The 24,447-nt window shown below is 38.2% G+C and overlaps 1 long non-coding RNA gene across 1 annotated transcript in view; it reads left to right on the top strand.

The window, feature by feature from the left end:
• LOC113966091 overlaps positions 1 to 24,447 on the top strand; it is a 102,006-nt gene that overhangs the window by 11,388 nt on the left and 66,171 nt on the right. Inside the window, exon 2 of the long non-coding RNA XR_003533705.1 lies at positions 8,460 to 8,543. This is a non-coding gene — a long non-coding RNA (uncharacterized LOC113966091). The remainder of the gene's footprint in view (positions 1 to 8,459; positions 8,544 to 24,447) is intronic.

The raw sequence follows: 24,447 nt of genomic DNA, 5'->3' as shown, positions 1-24,447 counted from the left end.
CCTGTTTCCTTTTCTTCTGGAATAAGCAGTTTTTTCTGAAAAGATCCTTGACAAAGGCCAAAGTTGCGCACCTAGCCCGGCCCACTGATATAAAGGAAATCACATTTTCTTGGTGTTTGTAGAATGAAAGTGGCAGCTGTTACCATGAGAATAGGCAATTTATGAAAGAAGTCTTGAGAAGGCTGAATATTACCACTAATCGAAGAGATTGCAGTCAAGACAAAAGGTTAATGTTCAAGATCTGCTAATTAGGAGAGAGCTGCTTTTCTGATAATGTGAGGATGGATACAAATGACTTCTGTTTGATAAAAATGCTGTTGTCCTGGCTAATCCCTGAAAGTGTTATTTTAGATACAAGGGTTAGATTCATCCCTAGTATAGTATCCACTGATTTGTTTTCAAATAGGTTGAAACCTAATGGGTAAAAATAGGCACTATTTCCTGGAAAGGTTCTTTCAGATACTTTCTACTTCACATTCCCTTTTTGGAGACATTTTTCTGCATTTTGTTTTGTATTTTGCAATTACTGATATCCTCTCTGTCCTTTTGTCTCTGCTCAACACATTTTCAGGGGTGTAGAAATTACTGTGGTTCTTCAAATGTCTCCTTAAATGTGCTGAAAATGTTATCAGCAAATAGAGAAAAGGCTTTGTTATTTCTGCCGCACTTCCTCTGTTGATTGACTGTGCCAAGACAAAGTGCATAATATAAGAAAGTCATCATCTGCAAACAGGAATGTTTGGGCCAGATCGTCTCTGCTCATATGAAGTGCCAAATCTTCACTCTCTTCAGGAGAATTGCATCTCTCCACAAGTTCTGAAAGTACAGTTTCTGTTAAATTTCTCAGCTTTAGGCCACCCATCTGACAAACTCCGTCTAAGCAGCTAATAACAATTTTTAAACAATTCCACAGTTTGCCCCGGATTATTTCACAAAATACTTAATTATTCTTAATTAAAACTCCTGTTGATTGTATTTTTGTGAGCCCTAGCTGTTCAAATAATCTTGGGCTCTACATTCTTCTTTTTATTTATTTTCACTTGTAAGTAGCCTGCATTATTGCAAAAGCCTTTATCTGTGTAATTAGTTTTACATGGATTTTGTAATGAAAACTGCATGTGAAAAACGGAATGGTAAATGTTCTTGGTTATGTTCCCCAAAATGACACCAGTAACATTGAAGCATTAAAAATATCAACACCATACTATTAATGGAGCTTAAGGACCCTCTGTGACCAGTGGATGCAAGCAATGGGTCCAGGAAATTGTAAAGGGCGTTGCAGCATGTGATACTTCCGACTATATCTCAACCACTATCTCGAAGGTTGTAATTTTACCCTTACTCTTTTATCTGGGAGACTATTTGAGAAACTCATAGGCTTATTGAAACTTCCCTTCTTTACAGCCTTGATGAGTGTGTGGCATGTGTACTGCGTTCCCCCCTGCCCATGCTGTTGTTGCTCTTTAAATTAAATAACACTTCTCCCACCTGGAAGCATCTTCCTCAAGACATTTCTAGCCAGCAGTTACATGCTTTTGTAGCTCTTCTATTACTGGGCTAAACCAGCTCTGTTAGTATCTTTGGATGGAGAATCTCTATGTCTCCTGAGTTCTACTGAAAATCTCCATCCTCATTGTCCTACAGCCTCACTTGCCTTTTTCATTGTTACTTGTGTAGTCATTCGCTCATTGACAACTTCAGTCTTCATTTGTCACTACTGGGTCATCTCCTAGGTTACATTTGAATTTTCTGCCCAGGGCCTTGCTGCTTACCCCATTTCTTTGGCTCCCATCTTCAAACTGCTGACTTTGTATAGTTTCACTGCTCTTCTTTACTGGCAGTACAAGAACATGCAGGTAGTCTTCTACCTGGATGACAGTGGTCAAGAGCTATGAAAGGACAACAGAAGCCCCAGGGTGGATCCTGAAGGCTGTCACTGCTAATCTCAACTGATTTGATGCATCCCTTCTTAATGGCACTTGCCTGTTATTAGTCCTCCTTTAGCTGTTTTTTTTAACCACTAAAAAAGTCTTAGTTCTCAGATTCCTTAATAACATATAACATGGTGTCAAATGCAGTCCTACAGTCCTGAAAGATGAGATCTATTACACTTCATCTGTTCACAAAATCACTTACCTCATCTAAGAAAACTATATGGATGATTTGTGTGGTGTCCTTTTGGGAAATTGCTGTTGCATTTTATCCCATTTTTCATTTACCTCTGTGTCTTTATACATTGTCTCTCTCAAAATGCATTTAAAGGCCTTTCATACTAATGAGATCCAACGAAATAGCTTGTAATTTCCCAACTGCCATCTCCTCTTATTTTTCTTCAGAGATTTTTTGTAAGTAAAGAAACCATATCTGCTATTTTTCAGTTTCACTCTCAGCTGGATGGTGCTATTAAAAATATTTGTCACTGGACTAGCATTACATGTGAACAAAATTTAAAAAAGGGTGAGTTAGTGATTAATCAGACTTCAAGCTTGATGCATTTAACTTTTTGAATCAAGTTTTTTGTTAGCTGTGGGAGTTTCTATTTGCATACCCACATTCTCATTATTCACCCTAACTTTGTCTCTAATTTTAACCTAAACATTTCTGATTGAAAACTGTGGAAAAATATTTATTGAAGGCCTTCCTTCTGTTGTCCTTAATCTTTTCCCCATCCTTCTTCCACAGTGGCACATCATTTCTCCTTGTGTGTTTTTGTGGAGTTCTTTTGTTTGTTTTATTTGTTTGTTTTCTGGGTGTTTTTGTTTGTTTGTTTGTTTATATGACCAAAGAGCCTTTTACTATATGTTGTTATATTCTTTTCAGGACAGAACTCAGTGAAGTTCTTGGGAGTTCAAACTTTATCTTAGTATTTTTTGACTTCTCAGATGTTTCTAGTTTGCGGACATTACCTTTGGCATTCTGTATGGACTCTGCTTATTTGCGGTACCTTCTTTTTACAAAGTCCCGCTAGTTGCTGGCTGTAGCTTTATAAAAGCTTGTTGAATTTGCTGTTCTTTTTCTGTATTACAGAATAGACGTAACTTAAAAGAGCTTAAATGCAAATTTTAGTATTTTATTTCATTTTACAGTGCTTTAGTATGTTAGCACAATTCTTAAGTTCCTATGCCTACCTTTCTTCTCTCTTGTAGAAATAATCCTTCTCATGTCATAATCAAAGCTATGAAGATTATGCGTGTGAGAAAAGAGTTCCAGATCAGGGTCTGCATTCCTTGAAGTACTTTCACCATGTGCAGCATTTTTTCACAGCGGTGGCTTTTTTAACTGTTTAAGAGATATGTATGCAGTATCAAAAGAAATGCAAAATATTTTAGAAAATGAAACTGCTTGGAAACTGAAGGATGCATGGATCTGTTCAGGTGCCCAGTATTTCTCTAATAGCCTTTTTGCCACTTGACTCATATTTTATTTCTGTCTTTTAAGTATTAGATTTTCTTTTGGCACATAGACGATTTGCAAGTATACAAGTACTGTAATGAGTGCTCAGGAAAGTGGTCTTTCACAGAACTAAATTGTTGCATGGAAAAAGTTCCTTGGTAACTACTTATTACTGGGATTTTTGTCAGGTCTCAAGATATGTCATGGCTGTGTTGCAAATAACACTGGAAAAGCATATTCAGCTGCAGACTATGCCCCAAAGAGCTTGCAACTAAAATACATTTAAGGCCAAAGGAAGCAAACGTTCTTTTCATGGTTACTGTGAAATGTGGGAAATAAGCCAGTGTCACTCATCTGGGGGTATGTCCAGTAGCTGCATCCAGTCCTCTTGACTTCTCAATCTTTCTCTCAGTTGCAGGAAGGTTTTTCCCTTTTTCATCTACTAGAGTCATTATCAGGAGAAGGAAATTACAGTAGGATACTGGGAATGAAAGGAGACAAAATTTCATTTATTTTCCTGCTGTTTCACTTACTTCAATAATCTGTCACTATATACAAAACAACTGGTAAAAGGAGGAGGCATGGTATGTTCTCTACTGGTGCCATTGCATTTTTTAGCCAATCCAGTGGGATTATTCTTTAGCCATTAATCTCTTACAGGGAGGAGGCAGTGGATGGATCAAAACCCAATTTGTCTGTTAATTTACAAATTTTGAGCAAAAGGCATAAGCTGACTGAAGAAAGAAGTAGATGACAAAGCAGAAAATATTTTTTGGTATTTAGAAAGCTTCCTCTTGGATTGAGTCTATTCATAAGTAATATGACACACAATTCTGAGAAGATATTAGAAAGTCTCAATAGATTTAGATTTTCAGATTAGCTGGTGAGCTGCACAAATGTGACCTGAATTATGACTCTCCTGTGGTTTCTACTTATAAATACTTTTTCCAATACAAATAAATTATAAAATAAATTTAAAGTAATAGTTAATGAGAAAAGAAATTTTTTTAATCTCATGGACACAGGTACTTTGAATAGTGTAATTTTTTGCTGTGAGAACGAAAAAAAACTCTTGAAATCTCTTTCGTGTATAAATACATCCATTTACTTCAGTAGCATCTGTGAATCCAAGTTTGACCAATAAAACTCAGCTGGAATGTCACTTCTCTGTGTGTCAGAAAGATTCAGGAGAGGTTAGTAAGGAATCTGTGTGTCATCTTCACATCAAGACAGGATCCTGGGTTATAGGAAAGAAAAGAAAGCAGAATTTTGTTTTATAGAGTGTCATCTCCTGTATGTACAGAGCTATTACTTTCCTCTCTGGCAGTGAAACCATGTACTATATTTAGGAAGAAAGAAATAGTACTTAGTACTAACTATACTTAGGAAGAAATTCTTTACTGTCAGGCTTGTGAGATGCTGGAACAGGTTTTCCAGGGAGGTTATGGATGCCTCAACCCTGGCAGTGTTCAAGGTCAGGTTGGATAAGACCTTGAGCAACCTATTGCTCTATTGAGAGGTATCCCTGACCATGTAAGGGGAGTTGGGACTAGATGGTCTTTAAGGTCCCTTCCACCTCTTAACATTCTATGATTCTACGAATCATTCTATGATTTTATGATTTGAAAAAAGAAGAGCAACAAATCTTATCCAAGTGCTTGCATAATGTTAAGGAATTTTAAGGAAAATCTGATCAAGATGGTACTAAGACTATGAATGGAATTTTGGGTACCAGCATGATGTTGCAGAGAGCGCTACAAGAAGGCTCACCCAACTTTACTTTTACTCGCTCAACAAATCTTGTGCTCAGTAATTAATTTTAACAACAACAACAAAAAGTATTAATAATTTTATCACTGATAGTGTTTTTTTCTCCCAGTCTCTGTTCTAAAACAGTAAACACAAATTTCTGTTCCCTTTTTCTGATTGTTTGGGGTTTTTTTTCAGGGAAGAAGGAGGTATTCAAACAATTGGAAATTTTTCCATCAAGAATGTGGAGATAATAGGTTAAATGGGGATGTTAAATTATGGTAATGGAAATCTGCCCCTTCCAGTATATGTGCTGGTTTTCTGAGCAAAATTTTCAGAAAATGGGATCTTAGCCTTAGGATTTGTATTCTTCCATGAACTTTTCAGGAAAGTAATTCAGCTACGTGAAGAACAATCCCTTTGTTAACAGCCTTTTAGAGTGATGTGTGTTGATTTAAAATTCAGAGAGATAAAAATAACCGGTTTAATTTTCAGATGTGTAAAATGTAGAGATCACTAGTTGAATAAACATACCATTTCTTGTAATGCTTATTTGTTAAAAATAAAGCATATTTTTTACTTGACTCATATGTCTGTGTTGATTTTTCTTATCTCTGGAGCAAGAGCTGCAATACAGATAGCATGGCATAGCTATTTACTCAGCAGTCATCCAAACAAACTGACCTGATTAAGGTGAAAATTTCTCGTTGCAGCAGTGTGTTAAAATTGGTGTGTTAAAATATTTGTAGTGAAAGGCATGTTCCTTTTGCAGGTTTATTTTAATAAAAAATCCCAAATTGCTCAATGACAAAATCATGTATTTTTTAATTTTAAAAAGGCTCCGTAATGCCTTCTGAGTATTACAATTTAGATGCTTCTTGTTCCTGTTCTGCTTAGGGGCTTGTTTTCCTGTTTGGACCTAGTCTTCCATGACATGCCACTATCTCTGCTTTATGATTATGGACATAGTGTATTCTCTGATGAATTGAGGGAAATACAGTCTAATAATGTAGCTACACAAGGGAATGAGAATATGAATCACTCAAACTTTAACATCTGTAAGGGCCAGAAGCTTGTATTTAAAGCTCCCATGGAAAATTTAATTCTTTTCTGCAAGGGGAAAAATCGCACAAATATTTTTAATTCCCTCTAGACACCTAGTTCTTATTAACTGTTGAATATGTAGGGTGACTTCTGTAAAATTCTGTGCAGAAACATAGTGTTGTGAGTGAAAGGCTCCGTCTGAATTTTTGTACAAATGATTTCTTCTGACAAGTCGAAGAGAAGGGTGATGGTGAGTCAAGAACATGTTGGGCTATTGATATTCTTCAGTCATACTCTATTTGTACAGAGAACTTTTTTGTTGATGTCTCTATTAATCCTTTCTCTTAGTTTGTAGCATTTGAGACAGAATGCATTTTTTTACACAAGTGGTGTGCGAGTGGCATGGCCCACACAGCTGAAATACATCTGTGTCAGCTTGGCATCAATCACTATCTGTGGCTTCAGGATAGGTATCTCTAAGCATCGAGGAACAAGCAGAAGTTGTATTTCAAAGCCTTGAAACCAGCAGCTGGTTTGAAAGCTCTCCAATTTGGGTAGAATATTCTCAGCTTGGATTGCTTAATCAATGCTCTGTTTTCACTTCATCGGCAAAAAATAATACAAAAAGAAAGCTTCTCTATTAACAAATCATTTGTCATTTCCAAGCTGGCTGCAGAGGTCTGTGCAGTCATGTCTACTGAGTCGCTAAATCTTTATGCCTCCTCCTCTTTGGAGAGGCTTAGAAGCATTACCCTCTATAGGGCTGATCAGGATGGCTTGTTTTAAAACATGTCAAAAATGTTGGACAGCAGCTTGTTAAAAACTTCCCATTATGGATCTTTCAGATTGACTGGCCATAAATTAATGCCAGTTCTTTTATTATTTTTAGCACAAGTTGAAAAGATGCTTACACATCGTAATTGAGACTTTAGGCTGGAGTTGGCACAAGGATGTAGTGCATCTAAGCTCTTCCAATTTTTCTTCATATTAATCCAAAATATTTTATACTGTCTGTCTATTTATTAGAAATCTCGGTAACTGTTAATCAGTGCAACTACAAGACTTTGCCCAGAGAAGATGTGAATGCCCCATCTGTGGAAGTGTTCAAGGCCAGGTTGGATGGAGCTCTGAGTAACCTGATCTAATGGAAGGTGTCCCTGCCCATGGCAGGGGGGTTGGAACTACCTGATCTTTAAGGTCCCTCCCAATCCAAGCCATTGTATGGTTCTGTGATTTTATGACTGTTGAGAAACTGCTTTTCAGAAAGGCTGTTTGCCCACATCTTCATTATCTTCAGCTCAAGTGAAGTGTCACTGCTTCTAAAAACTGCAGTTGACCTAAAGCTCTGCAAGAGACTATGAACTGCAACCCAGCCCTGCAGACCAACACCTCAGACCAAACCTGTTTGCCAGGGGTTTGTGTCCAAACACAGAGCAAGTGATGAGTGTGCGCGTATACCTGTGTCCACTCTGACTTCCATCAGGTGACCTTCAGTGCATTCTATTTGTACCCTGGTGTCTCATCTGCTTTAAGACAGTGAGCGACCTGGGGCTTGGAGCAGGTACGGAACAAGTACACGTTTCAGCTGACAAGGTCTCTGGCAAAAGGGCAGGTGTGGGCAGCCTGTGGAAAATCTCTGTGCCAGAATTCGCTTGAGCTTGGCCCTTTGGTGCCTACAAGGTGAACAGGAGATGGAGGAGAGGAGAGCAACCCTCCTCCTTTACTCCCTTACAGGGGGGTTAGTCCCTATTGGAGAGAAAGAAGGGCCGTCTCTGCCCACAGGAAGAAATTTTTGGCTCTCTGCCTTTGTATGCACCATGTGAGGGTGTGAGCTATGTCTTTCCTCTCATCCTCTCCATTATACCACAAAGACAGGCTCTCCTCTCCGTCTATAACTAGGTTTTCAGAGCTCAGCAAAGGCGCAGACCCATATTTTGCCAGAAAATGACTTGACATTTTGTTAGTGCCAGAGAGAATTGGACTCTAGTATCCAAAAGCTGATTTTAGGTCTTTTTTTTGAAGACTACACTCCAAATTAAATAATTTTGTTGTCTGACCAATTCGCAGTGAAGAACTACATCTCTGTTTCCTGTCTTGTATGCTGTAAGTGCAAATTGATTATATTATGTTTATTGTACTTTGAACTTTAAGTTTCCAGGAAAAGAAAGGAAGAAAAAATAAGAGGAAGATTGTGAGATAAATGACATCATATAATTCACTCTGGTCTAATTTGTGACTTTCAGATTTTGAGCATTTCTTAATTTGATTTGCAGGTGATGATCTGCTAACAGAATAAATAAATCATAGATAGTACTGAGACTGCTCAGCCATTTGCTGTGGTATCACTTCTACATGAGGTACCTGTATCCCTTTCTTTCTTCGAGTATGTTCTCTCTTGTGGTAAGTTTTTCAGACGTATAATCTTCTGTGTTAGGGGTTTTATGCACGAGTGAGATGAGTTCTGAAAAGTCCATCCCTGGACTAGATCCTAGGTTTTGTTGTCAGAACTGGAAGCTATAGTCAGGAAACTTAGTTGTATTCTTGTAGAACACATGAAAGGTTTAGTAAGGCTGTGGAGTGTAGCCAATATCACAGAACTAAATTACAGGTGTCACTAACTGTAGTTTTTATTGCCTTCGTCCCCATGAAGTGGATTGCGTTTGCACAGTGTGTAAAATTTTTCTACTTGTCTGATAACCTGAAATTAAATTTTTTAATACTGGCACCTGTGTTTGCAATTTATGACTTTCAAAGTGATGCCAGTTCCTCTAAATAATTAAAAAAGACCCTCTTGTCCAATATTAAAAACAAACAAACAAAAAGCCATGAATAATTCTGACAACTAACCTTTGGAATGGAGACCTAATTAGTTCTTATTGAGCTTGGTCCAAAGATCATTGAAGTAATTTGGAGTCTTTCCATTAAAGCTAATTGACTTTAGAGCAAAACTCTTTCTCAGACACTGGTTTAGCAACATAGCAAATAGTCACCCTGTCACCCATCAGCAACATCACCTACAGACTGGGTGTGTTAGCTGTTCTATTTGATGTTGTTTCTGGAAAAGATGTTGCCTAAATTGATGATGCCCCTGTGGGCATATAGAGGATGTAGAAAAAACTTTGTGCCCTGGGTACCTGTTTATTTGGCAGTCACCAAAGCCTACAGGTTACACTCATTCCAGTGTCACTGTCAGGCTTTCGTCAGAAGTGTCAACATTAACAAGATTTTAAATTGTGGGCGAATATAGAACATCATTTGATCCTGGCGAAGAACTGTTTGCCTCAGCACTTGTGGGATAATGTAGAGTAAGCAGCAAATCATTGATGAATCTGTAATGCAACACCACTCCCAGGAGTGCTCAGGCAAAATTGCTGCAAAGAAGAAGGAAAGACACCAGAAGTGATTAAATGCAGCGAAAGATTTTAACCATAAAGGAAAAAAGAAAAAAGAGTACAGAATTATGAGCATAACCCTTTCATTCTGGCTTAATAAAGACCATAAGGAACCCACAGATGCTGAATGTTTGCTGAACCTTAATTGGTCTGGAATCATCCTTTTATGGATGTTTCTTTAGTTTTATGCCTGTGGTAATGTTGACCTGTGGCTTTTAGCTACAAGTTTCTAGTGAAACTTTTGCACATTCTACCAGGCCATTAATTCTCACCATTGTTAAACGCCTTATTTGCTTTTGTTGTCCATAGAGATAATTAATAAACGTAAGTAAAAATATGCATTGATAGAGCAAGGTATTTAATATTTCTTTGTACATTTAAAACGTGGAAAATTCTCTGACAATGTTCTGCAATACTTAATGGAGATTAGAGAACCTGAGTGGACTTGCATTGTCAAAATGGTACATCACATCTGCCAACACAGACAGTTGGCCCTTAGCCTAGCATTTCAGTGGATGCTTACTTGTTCTCCATCTCTGTTTTGTTTTGTATCTGGCTGCCATAGTTCTAATATAGATCCAGTGGGGTCTGTGCAGGTTCTTCCACTGTAATAGTTGGCACTTGTGCTGAAAGCCTTGGTACTTGGGAGATCCCTGCTCAGTTTCCATCTCTGTGGTGTATTTCCACTGGGAATATAAGTAAGTCACTCTTTGCCCGGGATTGACAAAGGTACTTTCTTATGCTTGAATAGTCTGCTTTGTGACATAAGTTTGTTTGCTGCTAAATTGCTGTACCTAGGGAGTAGGGTTCAAATTCCATTTGGTGCCCCGGATTACTTAATGTAGCAATTTAATTTAGACAGTTTCAAATAATGACATCAAGATAAAAAAACCCCACCTCCCTATCACATTAATTATCCTCAGAGTAATCCACTCCCTTTGCAAATTTATTTGAGAAACTAGGCAAGGTTATACTGCAGTATTAAATACAGTCATCTCTTTGGATGAAAGTATTTGCAAAGCTCCAGCTAATACTCTTATGAAGTTTAGGTTAGAGTATTATGAATTTTAGATTAGAGTATGCATTCCACCTACTGATACAAAAATGCTGAGTTAATGTATCAAAAATAAATATTTATTCAAAGAAAACAAGGAGCCTTTAAGTGAGCGTTCTGAAAATTTCAATGCAATTTTGCAGTCTATTGTGTTGCATGAATAGTGCTTGAAGTATTGTTTTTTACTTTATTTTAAATATGCTTCTTTATTGTTGGAAATTAAGACACCTTTTACTTTGCACTGGCTGATAGTTTTGGAGGTAGATGGAGATGGTTGTTAGTCTTTTATGATTTGCAGCAGTGGGGATGTCCCTTCAGACTATATTGGCCTAAAATGATGTAAGATCTATTTAAGATCTTACATCTAAAATGGTGTAAGGAGCTTCATGTTTATATTCGGGCCAGTGGACATCCAAAAGGATTTGTCTCCCAAGTACCATCAGAAAAGTGGTGGGCAGTGTGGATGGGCTTGGCAACGAAGCCCTGCCTGTTCCATGAAAAAAAGGCCCCACAAGGCTTTTCAAGTCTGCAATAAAGCACAAGATCAAGGGATTAGGCAGGAGGGAAGAGGAGAATCTACTTTTTTTTTTAATCTGAACTCGCAAAAAAAAAAAGAAACATTCTCTCTCAGGCATGACCAAAATGGAAGGCAATGTCTTACTGACAGAGGAACATATATTTAGCACCATGATTTATTGAAAGTGTGTGTGCTTGTTTCCTGAGAAATACATAGAGCCTTTTGATAACACTAGATGATAGCAATCTGCTCTGTAGGCAGGTGTGCATATAATAGATGTGCCTGAGGCATATTTGCCCACATTGGGTGAATTCTTTTTTTGTTTATCATACTACATGGTTTAGTTTTATTATATTGACTGTTGAGAACAGTGTCTGCTTAATGTTGGAAATCACTACCTTATTTATAGGTATGCAGATTTTAATAATGCAGTAACAGTAATGATTTTTTCTAAGTGTATGATAAAAATAGTGTCAGTATTTTCCTGTGGTTGAAAATACTTTAAAATTGGTGGACTGGTCAAACTAATTTTGAAATAATCTATTTTTGCTGTTGTTTCAGATGATGTAAATTAATAGAAAATGGACTCAATCTGGCTAGACAATGCTTTTGCTTTTTTGAGAGTCTATGCACTATGTTTAGGAGTCTTGCTTTATCCTCTCAGCTGAGATTTAGATGGGATCATTTTCTTTGAAGTTTTGTTGTTAAGGTTCCAGATCAATACAGGACTCATGTTTGCATGTTTTCGAGTACACAGGTACTTCCAGTCCATCTGAAATCAGTGAATAAAGTTCTGACTTAATTGATGTCAATGCCAGAACTCCCAGTCACTTCAGAGAGGCCAGACCTAATCACGTTTTTCAACTGAGTAATTTTGGGGCAGGGAGAGGGAGGATTGTTCTGGTTTTTTACCAGTGAATGAAGGACAGTCTTATTTTAAGATTTTAGATACAGTGCAGATATCTGCAGAGAACTGTCTAACATAATTATTTCAGTTCTGTAAAAATCTTCTGGTTTAGTAATTCCCATTTTTTATTTTGTCCTGCCTTTTACATTATATATTAATGTTAACTATATTACTATGATGACATAAAATGTAATCTAAAATGGTTCAGACAGCATTTAGATACAATTGATGCAAAGATTCTAACTATATCAAACTAAAACCGATCAATTATATAAAAATAAATTGGTTTGTAGTTACCAAAATGCTTTTGGTTTAAATTCCTGAATATCTTTTCTTCAAGACATTTGTTTAATGGGAAACTCTGGAGTAGTGACATTCTTTCTGATTTAGAGCATAATCAAATTTTGAAGGGTCAGGGTTTCCTGCAGAACAGAAATTTCAATTTTGACCACCTTTCAGTGCAGTGAGTACTAAGTTCACTGCGACTGTTTGCTGACTCAATGAAAAGCTGGATGCTAAAGTGCTGTTCAAATGTGGAGCTTAGCTGGCTAATGTTATTCCTGATCAAAATAATGTGAACATATGATCATACTGCTGGACAAATACATTGTCTGTAGTGCCTTGATTTATCAGAAGATAATGAGTCATTTTATGTTTACTCTTACTCAGACACTCCTCCCCATTTCTGGTTGACAAGATTTTTAAATAGAACCCAAGCTTTTGTAGAAAATAGAATGTTTATTTTACCTTCCTTCTGCACTCGGAAAACAACTTCATGACATACAGTCAGAAATAAGCCATAGCCACAAGTAAGTCCCATAGCCACAAATAAGTCATAGTTTTACTATTAAAAGCTTTTGCAATAGATTGATGCACATTATAACCTCTTTTATTGAACCTTTTATTAATTTCTACTTATTTCTTAATATCTTGGCAGAGCACAATATACTAACAACAACTCTTTATCCACTTACCTGGTAACTTTATCTACAGAGCCACAGTGTTGTTTATCTTCAACTGTACTGGTGATGATCTGAGATTGACACTGTTTTTACACTATTTTATACAAATATAGTGTCCTCTGTTTAAGTAGAATGGGTCTCAATTTATACATTTGGCTGCAAAAAATGGCTTTTTGACATTTTATCACATATTGAAAGTGCTGAACTCTTGGGTAATACAAGTGCCTGTCTAGTGGTAATATCCTCAAAATGTTTCTGCTTGTTTCCTAAAATATCTACCTTATCAGAAGTGTCGTTCACACAGTCATGGAGTCCTTTGTTCAAACAGGGCTGACTATGGTGTAATAACTATCCCTAGCTGTTTGATGGGGACCTTTCACATATAGGCTGAGTGACAACTAGTCACATAAACCTTCTTCCATTGTTATAATGGACCTGGAAAATCTGCTAAGCCCTGGAGGACAAGGGAGGTCAAGGAGTGGCAGGATATAAAAAATAATAGCAACACATTGTAAGTGTAAGCAAATATAATGAGATTTTGCATTTCAATGAAATTTTATATACTCACAGGAGGCATCATCTAGTGGTTAAAGTATAGAATTGGGAGCTGAATGATGCTGCTTCTATTCTTGGCCATGCTGCTGCAGGTTTTGTTCGAAATAGAGAAGAGCAGAGGTCAAAAATATACCTGTATAAAAGAGCTTTCCGTTTTTAATAATAGCATGAGATAAGGCCATATCCCAAAGCATTACAGAGAAACAGAGCTTTGATTGTAGATAAGATTTTTATGAAAACCAGCTCAGAATTTCAAAAAAGGGACAGATCAGAATTAAATGAAAGTGGATATGGGAGGAAAGTCATACTCAGTCTGAAATCATGTTAAGAGAGGTATGTAAGTGTAATCTGAGGTTAGCAAATGTAGAAAGCACCAAGGGTAGTAAAGGCTCAATAATTAGTTAAAGGGTCATAAAATGTGTCCATCTAGTACACCCCTGAAATTTCGGTAGCTGTCTGGCAAAGGATATTAAAAGCCTCCTTTGATATGAATGTAAAATTACTTATAGAGAGAGATTTGTGCAAAGTTCAGGGTAGAATTCATGGTGTTCACAGGGTTTATGTCTGCAGTTTGAATGGGAATGGATTCAGATGAGTTCATGCCCAGCTGTGCTTAGCTGCACAGGTAAGGTACAGGTAAGGTGAAACTGCCATCTAAAAAAACCAGAGCTTAACTGAAACAGCTTGGAAGGTATGCAGAGCTTTGTCTGCATATTCTTTCTCCTAGCACACCTTCATGCCATCACCAGATTTCTTCACCATTCCAGGATCGGATCCAGGATCTTATTGAGCAGTTTAGCTATTGATTTAAAAAGCTTGAATTAATGTGCGGTAGATTTCTCTTCTGTTCATATCATGCTGCTCTATGCTCTAGATTTGGAAGCTGGTGGTGCTTGGACATTCTGAAAATGTGAAGTTATTTATTTCCAAGATAAGAAAATATATAGGTCTTTGCAATCACATATGGGCAGAACCACTTTTCTCTGAATATCAAGTGTAGTCTAAGCATCTAATGTTAAAATGTTCCTGATGTGCCTTTTATCTTGCTCCTCTACATGCCCACTATGTCTCCAGCCTCGAGACTCTGAGCATTGCATCAGGTCTTGCATCTCAGACCTATCAGGATTTCAAACTTAGAAATGGATGGCTCACTTGCAAGACTCAGTGTTACAGATATTCTTTGAGCATGACATTGACACCCTCAGTCAGCTCTAGTGGCATTCATCCAGTAGTTGGGAGATCCCACTTCAAATTCCACCTCTGCCTAGGTAGATATGAGTTTGTATTTTCTGCCTCACAGGAGAAGCACCTTAAATAGCAGGCTATAAGAGTAAGCTTTGAGAAAGAGTGATGGGACATGGAGTCAAAATTATCCTTCCCTTGGGTCGAGCAGTTCCAATTTCTATGAAGTGATTAAATGTTTATTGGACTGGAGGGGGTGGAGTCGAGGGAGGAGGCAGGAGGAGAATGAATTGTACCAAGGCATAGAGAAGAAAGAGCCAAACATTTTCAGACATTTGAAGGATTTGAAGCTGGAATTTGAGATCCCAAATGAGAGCTCCAAGAACGTTGTAGACATCTTGTCTGTATTTTGTGAGTAAGGGATGGCTTAAGTGTCCATCTTAAGGAGATGGTTCATAACTATGAATTACAGAAGTGCCAGCTGCAGCTCAGGATATGTTGGTGAGGATGGGGAAAAGAGGAGGGCACCTCCTTCTCCAGCAGCGCCACTCTTCCAGCTTCTTCAGATTGACCTTCCATACGTCCTGTGCTGAGGCACCTAACTGTCCCCATGCATTAGCTGGTAGCACATCAGTATCCAAGTCAGGATATGGATTGTAAAGTGTCAAAACATCAAGGTAGTCCATTATACTTTATACATCAAGAATCTCAGTGGTACCTGTAAACCTCTTTGTAAAGCTCTTTAGAATCTCCAAATGAAAAATGAAATAGCAATAGTTTTTCTATTCAGAATGGATTAAAAATCTAAAAGAGGCAAGGTTTTAGAGGAGATATTATCTTTTATTAGATCAACTGCAATGCTTGAAAGAAGCAGACCAGCTTTCAGGCATGAACCTCTTCTCTGTAATCTTGATCGCCGCTCATTACCACAAGGGGTTGCAAAGTCAACCTCCCAGTTTGACTCTGTCTTTGCATGCTTTTCTCATTTTATTGCAGGAAGTTATATTTTCCTTTATGTTGCTGATTTTGTGATTATTGTAGTTAGTCATCTTGCCTGAAGTATAGTTTTCAGAAGCTGGACTGCATTACCTTTTACAGCTCCAGAGACTTTTTTGCAGCAGCAGAATACCCATCTGCTGTGTTCCATCTGGTTTCCACTTCTGCCTCTGCCACCTGAATGTAGAAAGATAAAAAAGAAATGGGTCCAGTATTTTGCATTTTAGCAGGCACACATGCAGGAAGTACATTTAATGATTAAATGTTTAATAGTTAATTAATAAATTTTTACAACTGGAACTCTAAAAAGAACAGCTGTTGCTTAATTTTTTGAAATTAAGTTACCCCAATGTACTTGGGTTCACGCTTAAAAAAAAAGTTAGTTCCTTGAGGGTTAAAAAGAAGAAAGAAGCTGGGGACAGAGGGGAAAAATAATTACATTATTTTTTCTATATTTCCAAAATGACTGTTAGCTTTCTGTGGAAAATCAGTCTTCGTGTTTATCCACCTGCCCTTCTTTGACTTAAAAGATTCTAGTCTGATATCCAAGAGTTTCTGCAAATGCTCTTCAGAGATTATTGAACCGGTTTGCCTTGTTTTCTCTCTAAAATCTTCACTAGGCTTTCAGGATTTGTAGATGGATATGCATTAATGAGAAAGCAGAAGCTGGGTGTAAAAATGAAGTAGGTGTTCAATGAAGTTTGTCTGTAGCATTTGCTCCAGTAAACTGAACACTCTGTTATGCTCTATTTAAAGATGTCTCTAAGAACCTGTTCAGTTTTGCATCTGTCCAAATTCAAGGCATTCTGAGAGGAGATTTTGTCTCAAGCTGAGTCCTAAGGCTGGAGTTCAGCTACTCAAGCACTAATGTAACTGTGTATTTTTCATTGTAAACAGTTTTCCTAAATTTTTGGTAGATTTTTGTTATTTTCAGCTTCAAATGACAAGCAAGTCTTCTCCCAATCCCCAAATGTTCAAGAATATATTGTCTATATCCATATGAGGCTAAACTGTGACAAGCTAACACCTGTACCATACACTATGGGTTCAGTGGATTATTTATGGAGCAAAGCATCATTCATTGACATAAATAAGAGTAATGACACCCTGGCCTGTTGTTTTCCCCCTTTCTTCTTGGTCCTTCTAATAAACATGCAAAATATAAGGAGGACTTCAGGAAGCTTTACTTTATGGGACGAGTCAAAATTAAGAATTGTGATGATGAAAATTGTCAGCAAGAGTAGCTCATAAAAAGTCAGTTGCTTGCAAGGCATTGGGAGCTTGGCAAGAAATTATCAAAACAATAGCACATAATGGCTCCACTTTAAGACTGCTTTGCAGAGTAACATTAATGAGCTCCTCTAAAACTTTGGGGAAGGTTAGACCAGTCTAAACTCGCTGCTTTGGTTTAATTTAAACATACATTAATGTCTCTACAGTTGCTTGATGCTGAGGAGTAGAAGGAAACCTGATATAATCCACTAAATATGCTGTCGTGTTGTGTTAGCAAAACTATCAAAATTAATAAAACACTTTAAATATATAACAAAATTAGTTACAATTGCAAAATAAATTATAATACAGTAAATCAAAATAATAGCAAATGCAAATGAAGAAATAGTAAAGTGAAATATTGCATTTAAGAGTAAAAGATACTGAAGCATTAACATTGGTTTGCATTTAAGAAATCACTAAAATGATGATTCAGGATTTGATGCAAAATTTATTGGCAAAGAATTGTTTCTGGATCAAGGCATGACCGTTTGTTCTAACATCAGTAAATTCATTGTGAAGAAGCGTGAGTGTAGAAAATTTCCCTCTCCACCCATTATTCCATCTCAACTCCTTTCAGAATTGTAGATATGCTTCTGTATGTCACCAGGACATATTAAAATGTAGCACATTTCTTAAAAGCTATTCAGTTCCTTCTCTTTTATGCAGGTGCATGAAAAATGCTTTTGTTGGCTCAGGCATTGATAAAGTAATAGCAATTTCTGCAAGCTAAACTACTCAATTTCATTATTTATTTGGAGAAATTCTATGGAATGGAGCAAGGGGAGTGAAATTGAGGGAATTTATTGCAATTTAGAGTTGAAAAAATGGTAATTAGTATGAAATAAGAAAGAGAATACAAAACTTTCCTATAGTTAGTTACTGGTAAGGTTTTGGGTGTTTTTTATATGAATGTCCTTTCCTTCCCCTTAGTAGATGTTTTCAGTTCATGACCCATACCTATCTGAGAGTGTGAGAACCACTTTTAGGGTGTCTGTATAACTTTGCTAAGAAAATCAAATCTACTGAGTAAATTTCAAGGAGCTGGGAGCAAAAAAAAGGTTGAAAACTAATGCTATATGATAGTACCAGTACAGAGTTAGATAATTGTTTTCCAATATCTTTATTAAGCTCTTAAAATCGTATCCTAAATACCTTGAAGTCAACAGGAGAACTGTTACTGACTTTCATGAACTTAGAATCAGCATCTCAGTTTACTGGAGTTTTGTTTAAGTGTCTCTAATGCACATAGGAAGATGCTTGAATAGCAGTGATCGGAATTTCCTGGCTTGGTCATTTGGCAGACAAGGGTAGGGTGCTAGAGACTGGCCCTATTGAGTGTTGTATCGATGCTTTACCACTGACTGGCTGTATGACCTTTGCACACTGACTCACCCAATACAGTTAATTTATTATGAGGAGTCAGAAAATATAAAGAACCCATTTTTTTTCCTTTCAGAAGCCAGCAGCTGTGAAATTTAAAATAAAGCATCTTCAGCGATTCTTGGTCAGGGAAAGAGGCAGAATGCTTGAAGGCAGCAAAGCAGAGGTTTCTATGCCTGCAGACAGATCCACATGGCTGGTAGCTAAATAGAGGAAGAATTTGCTTGTGAAGATACCTTCACAAAAAGATTTTTCCTCTTAATAATAGTATATGTAGAATATAGAATAATTCCACAGAAGATGATGCTTTTGCTGCAAGAGCAGAACTGAGTTTGGCCCATGAGGTGCAGAAATCTTTTGCCTTTTCCCTTGTGGAAACTGCCACTCACAGGAAGACTCGGGGAGGAAAGAAATAAAATGTTAAGAAAAAAGAAGGTTATAGGAGTGGGAGGCTGCCGTGGTGGTGACCAACCTTCCACTCCTTTAAGTTCTGATGTCTATTATGTTGTGTATTCTGGGTTTAATTATGGATCTGGACTGTCGTGCTAATAAGGCTGCACAGTTTTATCTTCTTCCTCTCTCTGAGGCAGAGCTAATTAAAATAAGCATTAATTAATATGTGCTTTGAGGTCCCTGAACTTTAGGTGATTAAAATATTCTAAATAATATATTATAACTTATAGCACATGGATCACTATGAAATAGTTTAATGTCACTGACTGTAAAATGTGACCTATCTTAAATGCCGTACATAATAGGGAACAGAGCAGTTTGAATTGACCACCTTCATATCCCTGGAAGAGATCTGTTTAGCTGTCAGTCCCTAGACTCCATTCTCAAGCCAGCCATGGAGACATTATTGGCAGAAATTTTCCATCTTTGATCTCAGTACCTTTTTCTGATGCAAAGACTTTGCCTTATAATCAGGTGCTTAACAACCTATTGCTGGTTTTATATTTGCTCTAGAAAAGTTGAAGGTTTGAGCAAGGCTTTTTTTTATGGCTTCTTGCTTTTAGGAGTCTATTCAACCCACAGCATCTTTGCCTTCTTGTTATGGGTGATACATAAGATAATTAATTAAATATTGCAAACATTTTTACCAGCTTCACAATTTCTCTTTGCATCCATTACTGACTTTTTATGATGTTTATGATCAAGCATATGCAATGTCAGCAAAGTAGACAAGTAGATCTTTTGGTCTAGAATACTTACCTAGAATATTAATTCAGTGAGCAGTAAATGTAGCAGTGAATGTTAATAAATGCAAGAGCCGAGACTACCCTAGTGCTAAATGGGGAAGTTCCTGGTCAAGCAGGACATCTTTTAAATGATTGGCATGGTGGTGCCACCCTTACAGCCACCTCAGGGATGAGGATGCCTTCTCCTTCACACCCCTGCTGAGAGGAGGAGGCTCACCTCCCTGATGGGAGTGATATCCTTCAGATCTCCTTCAGACATATTAGTAAGTTAGACAGTCCTCTCCTTTCAGGAAAAGGGTTAAAAATTTGCTTTTCAAAACGACCTCTCTGCTCCAGTCTTCCACCCCTATGCCCTTCATGTACACAGTAAAAGCCTCCAGTTAGAAAGGACTCAAACCAAATGCCTTGGCTACTGAAAATTTTGAGTTTGTATCTAGATTTCTAGGCAACTGTTTGGTGCTGATTTGTTCTTATAATTACCATGGCAGCAATACTTAACTCATTTCATTAAAAAAAAAGAAGCTTTTTAGACACTTTGTCTATGAAGCACTATGCCAAAAAAAAAAAAGATAATTTTTGTAATTTATTACATGACAACACAAAATTGGAAGCCTGCAATCAGTGGGAAGTAAAAGCTTTCAAAAATAAAGCTCCAAGGTGATAAGTTAAAATTGCTGGTTGTCACATCCATCCTACTGCTTTTATCCATAACTGCTCTGTTCCTTGTATAAAAGCCTGGATTTATTAGCAACCAGTGGAGGCCTTCAGACATCATAAGCCCTTGTAGCTCCCAGGTTAATGACTAGTATTAATTGCTACCAATGTACAAATTTCTAAGGCCCCATACCAGTTGCTATGTTTTTGTCTCAGATGCATCTAAAAACCCAGTCTCTTGCTTGATTTAATGTCACTGTCTTCAGCACTGAGGATTATGCTAAGACAAAACCATTTACAGGTGTCATGAATAACCATATTTGTATTTGACTGTAAAAAGGGTCAGTTTATTGCAGCAAAATGGGCCTTTGCTCAGGTTTCAAGGGGAAAAAGGGAGCTGATGCCATGGTCTAGCCTCCTCTCTGAATCATTCCACATCTTGCAGAAATGAAAGAACTGTTTGATTGATCACTTATATAAAGGTTAAAGAACAAAGATACAACTTTCTAGACTTCTTCCTGGCTTAGTGGTATCTGTCTTGTCTTGTATTTGAAATAGAGCCTGACTCTATATTGTTCCTCCAGAGCTCCTCTTCAGTGCTGTATTTACAGAACCCTTCTGGGAAGTGTTGAGACTGCCATGGGTACCATTTCCCTGCAGGTAATCCAATAGATTGGTCCTGCCTACAGGCCACCTAAGGTTTGCAAACAGCCACTTTCATGCTTTCTCCTCTGATGTCTCTCATGCTGAGGGTCTACCCTCTGCAAATATCCATCAACATCTACTTCATCATCACACTTCAAAACTATTTTCCTCTGTAGCTCCATTTATGAGTTACCAGCAGAGTACATGGCAACATTGGCAACCAGTGGACTGACACCATAACTTCCCACTGGCTAGGGTTGTCTCATACTGTTCTTCCCATGACAGGTAGATCACTTGTGAAAGTCCTTGTCAAAGGATATGGTGGATTCTAAAAATTTATAAGGGATGACTGAAGCTCATGAAAATAAATCCACTGAGCATTGCAAAATACTTGAAGGCCTACATTCAGCGAAATAAGGTCCTGAGCTAAAATCATTAAAGGCAGAGAGATTATTAGCAAGTTTCACATATGGTTGTCCTGTTCTTATGATTCAATAACCATCCATTTATGGCCATGCTTTGTGGAGTTTTTTTAGTCAAGACACCAGAATAAGAGATTGTCAATAGTTCCAGGAGCAAAAACTGTGTTCAGAGATCTCTTAATGTCAATTCTGTAAAAACAAGGGTGCTCTGCTGGAGTGGACAGACCTTTGGTCTAATGTAATGTAGTCATTCTTAGGTTTTGCTTTTATGTATCTAAAATGGGAATCAAAATCAGAGCACTTCTCTCTTTTACTGTTTTTCCTGTAGCGCAAGTAAATTAGTTACACACACACAGAGACAACATTGGAACAGTGGCACTCAGGGCAAAAAACCCAAACCTTAAGGTTTTACTCTTACCACCACATCCCAATGACAACACAGATGCTCTGATAAGATGCAAGTTGGAGGATTTCAGTAACATCTTGAGCCACAGTCTTCTCTTGGAGAACTGTTGTTTGAATCAGAAGAGGGTGAAGCAGGTCCCGGTGCATATTTTACAGAGAATTTTGTGATGGTTTCCCTGTGATTTTTCCAGTGGTACAGTGTGAAAGACTAAAACCCACTATGAGTTTTAGATATTTTGTTTAGTGCATTTTCTACCAGTAGAAATTTAATGGAATCATTTTCTACCTTTGAAATACCAGATGCCATATTGATCTTTCTCTTATAAATGCAGTTATTATGGATTTTGATGCCTCCTTGCTTATAACAAGACACAGAGATTTGTTGTAGAGCATGTTTCTGTATATGTTTTGTAAATGAAGGTATTTTTGAGTGATGGAGATTGCTTTTCTCTTTTGCATAGGTTTGAGCTACAAAAACGGTATTTACAGGAGGAAAAATTTTTGAACATTTGAACCTCAGAAGGTACAGAAGAGGTTTTTATTCAATAGTTAATTTCTCCTTTACCTGCATTCTTTTATGTGGAATTACAAAGTTAATCTGTCTATCTGAATACTCAAACAGCTACAGGGGCTAATTTTACCTGTCTGTGGCCTCTTAAGGAAAAATACAAGTGCTCATTTACTGAATACTAGTATTCCCTTTATTGTAATTTTTTTTTGTTGTGTATACAAATATATTCTTTTACAAATTTCCCAGACCTCCATCTTCTCCCACCTCTTTTAAGCAGTATTTCCCAAGCTGAAGATGAAGAATTCCCTGTGTGGATTCACAGATGACGGCAGTATTACCATTTGATAAACAAATCCTCAAAGATAATTGTAGTGGTTTGGGCCAGGTTTTCCCCCTGAAACTAGGAAAGTGGTAACCCCCAGGGGGTGGTGACCCTTGGGGTTTGACCCAATCAGTGCTCCTGCAAAATATAAACATATCTCTCTGGACCGGAAAAGAAGCAGTGGTACTGGTTGGTTGAAGAAGTGGTGGCCATGTTGTAGAGGCCACGAGGAAGGGGCTCCGGCCCCTTGGGGGGCTCTCCCCCCCCCCCCAGCCCCCAGCTGGGGGGCTGCAGGGACTCGGGACTGGGCTGAGTGCCTGTGGCTAGGAGCTGGGGGAGTTTCTCCCCGGTAGGCAGCAGTGGGAGACGCTGGGAGCAGCGACGGAGCAGCAGCAGAACAGCAGCGTCTGAAGAGCAGTGGCAAAGAGCCAACTGATAAGAACTGAGGAAGCAGACAGAAAAACTCCTGCAAGGAAAGAGAGAAAAGAGCCAGCAGCAGAAAGCAGGACAAGAGAACCGAGCCAGCAGCAGGAACAGAGTTTCGGGGGGTAAGAACTGGACAACCAAACTTTCCCCCAAACTCCCTTGGAGACTCCTCTGAGTGAGAGGAGGATGATTGGATTCACTTGAAAGAGTTTTGGAGTGCAGTATGCACTACAGAGAGGAGCTAAGAAGCTCCGGCCTCCTGAGAGATAAGCCAGGAAGGCCAAAGGAATGTGTGTGTGGGGTGACCTTGGCCCCCCCTGCTGCAGCTTCAGAGAAGCTGGCAGCCATCTTTGAGTCAGAGCATGGGAGCTCTGCACAGGGGCTTGATTTCCCCTGAGGATACCAGACCGTCACGAAGACCCCTGTGCTTCGTGATATGACCATGGTGACCCAACCTTGTCTGGGGTACCGCAGCCCACGGAAAGACCCCTTGTTTGGAGACGGGGGCCGAGAGAGGCTTGGAGGCCTCCCTCGTGTGTGCTGGCAGGGAGCCAGCAACTGCTTCTGCTGCATGGAAGAGAAGAAGAGCTTGCTACCTAGAGAGACCTGCTGCTGAGAGACTGGAAGGGGTCTTTTCTTCTTCTTCTCTCCTGGACTTTTATTTGGAGGGAGAAGAGATTTGGCCCATTGTAAATATTATTGTCATGGTAGAGATAGATATAGAGTTAAGATTGTATGCAGTGTATTATAGTATTTATTTATGTGTATAGTCTTTGTAATATATTCCTTTCCCCCCATATTGAGTCTTGTGTTTTTGTCTGGAAAACCCATCTCACATGGGGCTGAGATGTGGGAGGGGGGCTAGGAATCAAGAATTGGATTTTGAGGCTGCTCAAACCATGACAATAATTTAAGCACATGTTCTTCTGTTGAAGCTGACAGGAGGTTGGTGCCTGGTAGATTTTAGCCCTGTTGCACTGGAGTGCTGGAAAAAACTGAACTAGTATAGTTCACCACCAGCTCTATCACAAAGATCAGCCTCTCCTCTGGAGCTCAGCCCACAATGAACCAAGCATCCTTAGCATGCTCTGGTCACCATTTATTGTATTTAAATTAATTTGTAGACAGTTAAATTAAAATTGAACCACAAGCTCTAATCTAGATTTACTTAGAGACGTTACCCAGATGGCACATGCATTCTGTGTAAATGCATGTTGCTCATCAGTCCAAATCATTTTAATTAAATACAAACTCTGGCCAAAGTACTTTTTATGTGCAGTTTTGTGTGAATGACATTGCAGAAGAACTAGTGCACCTGTAGCAACCGAAGGCTATACTACTGAATGATTCCTGTAAGGAATGTATAGGTGCTTGATTCCTTTGTTTTCTGTTTCTCTTTTCTCATTTTCACTCCCGCAGCTATCTTTGGGAACTTTCTGTTCTGTTATCTGTTCATT

This window comes from Neopelma chrysocephalum, unplaced genomic scaffold (assembly GCF_003984885.1).
Source record: "Neopelma chrysocephalum unplaced genomic scaffold, ASM398488v2 Primary Assembly neopelma1_22b, whole genome shotgun sequence".
NCBI classification, from domain to species: Eukaryota; Metazoa; Chordata; class Aves; order Passeriformes; family Pipridae; genus Neopelma; species Neopelma chrysocephalum.
The sequence above is the reverse complement of the archived record's forward strand: the minus strand, read 5'-3'. Positions and strand labels throughout refer to the sequence as shown.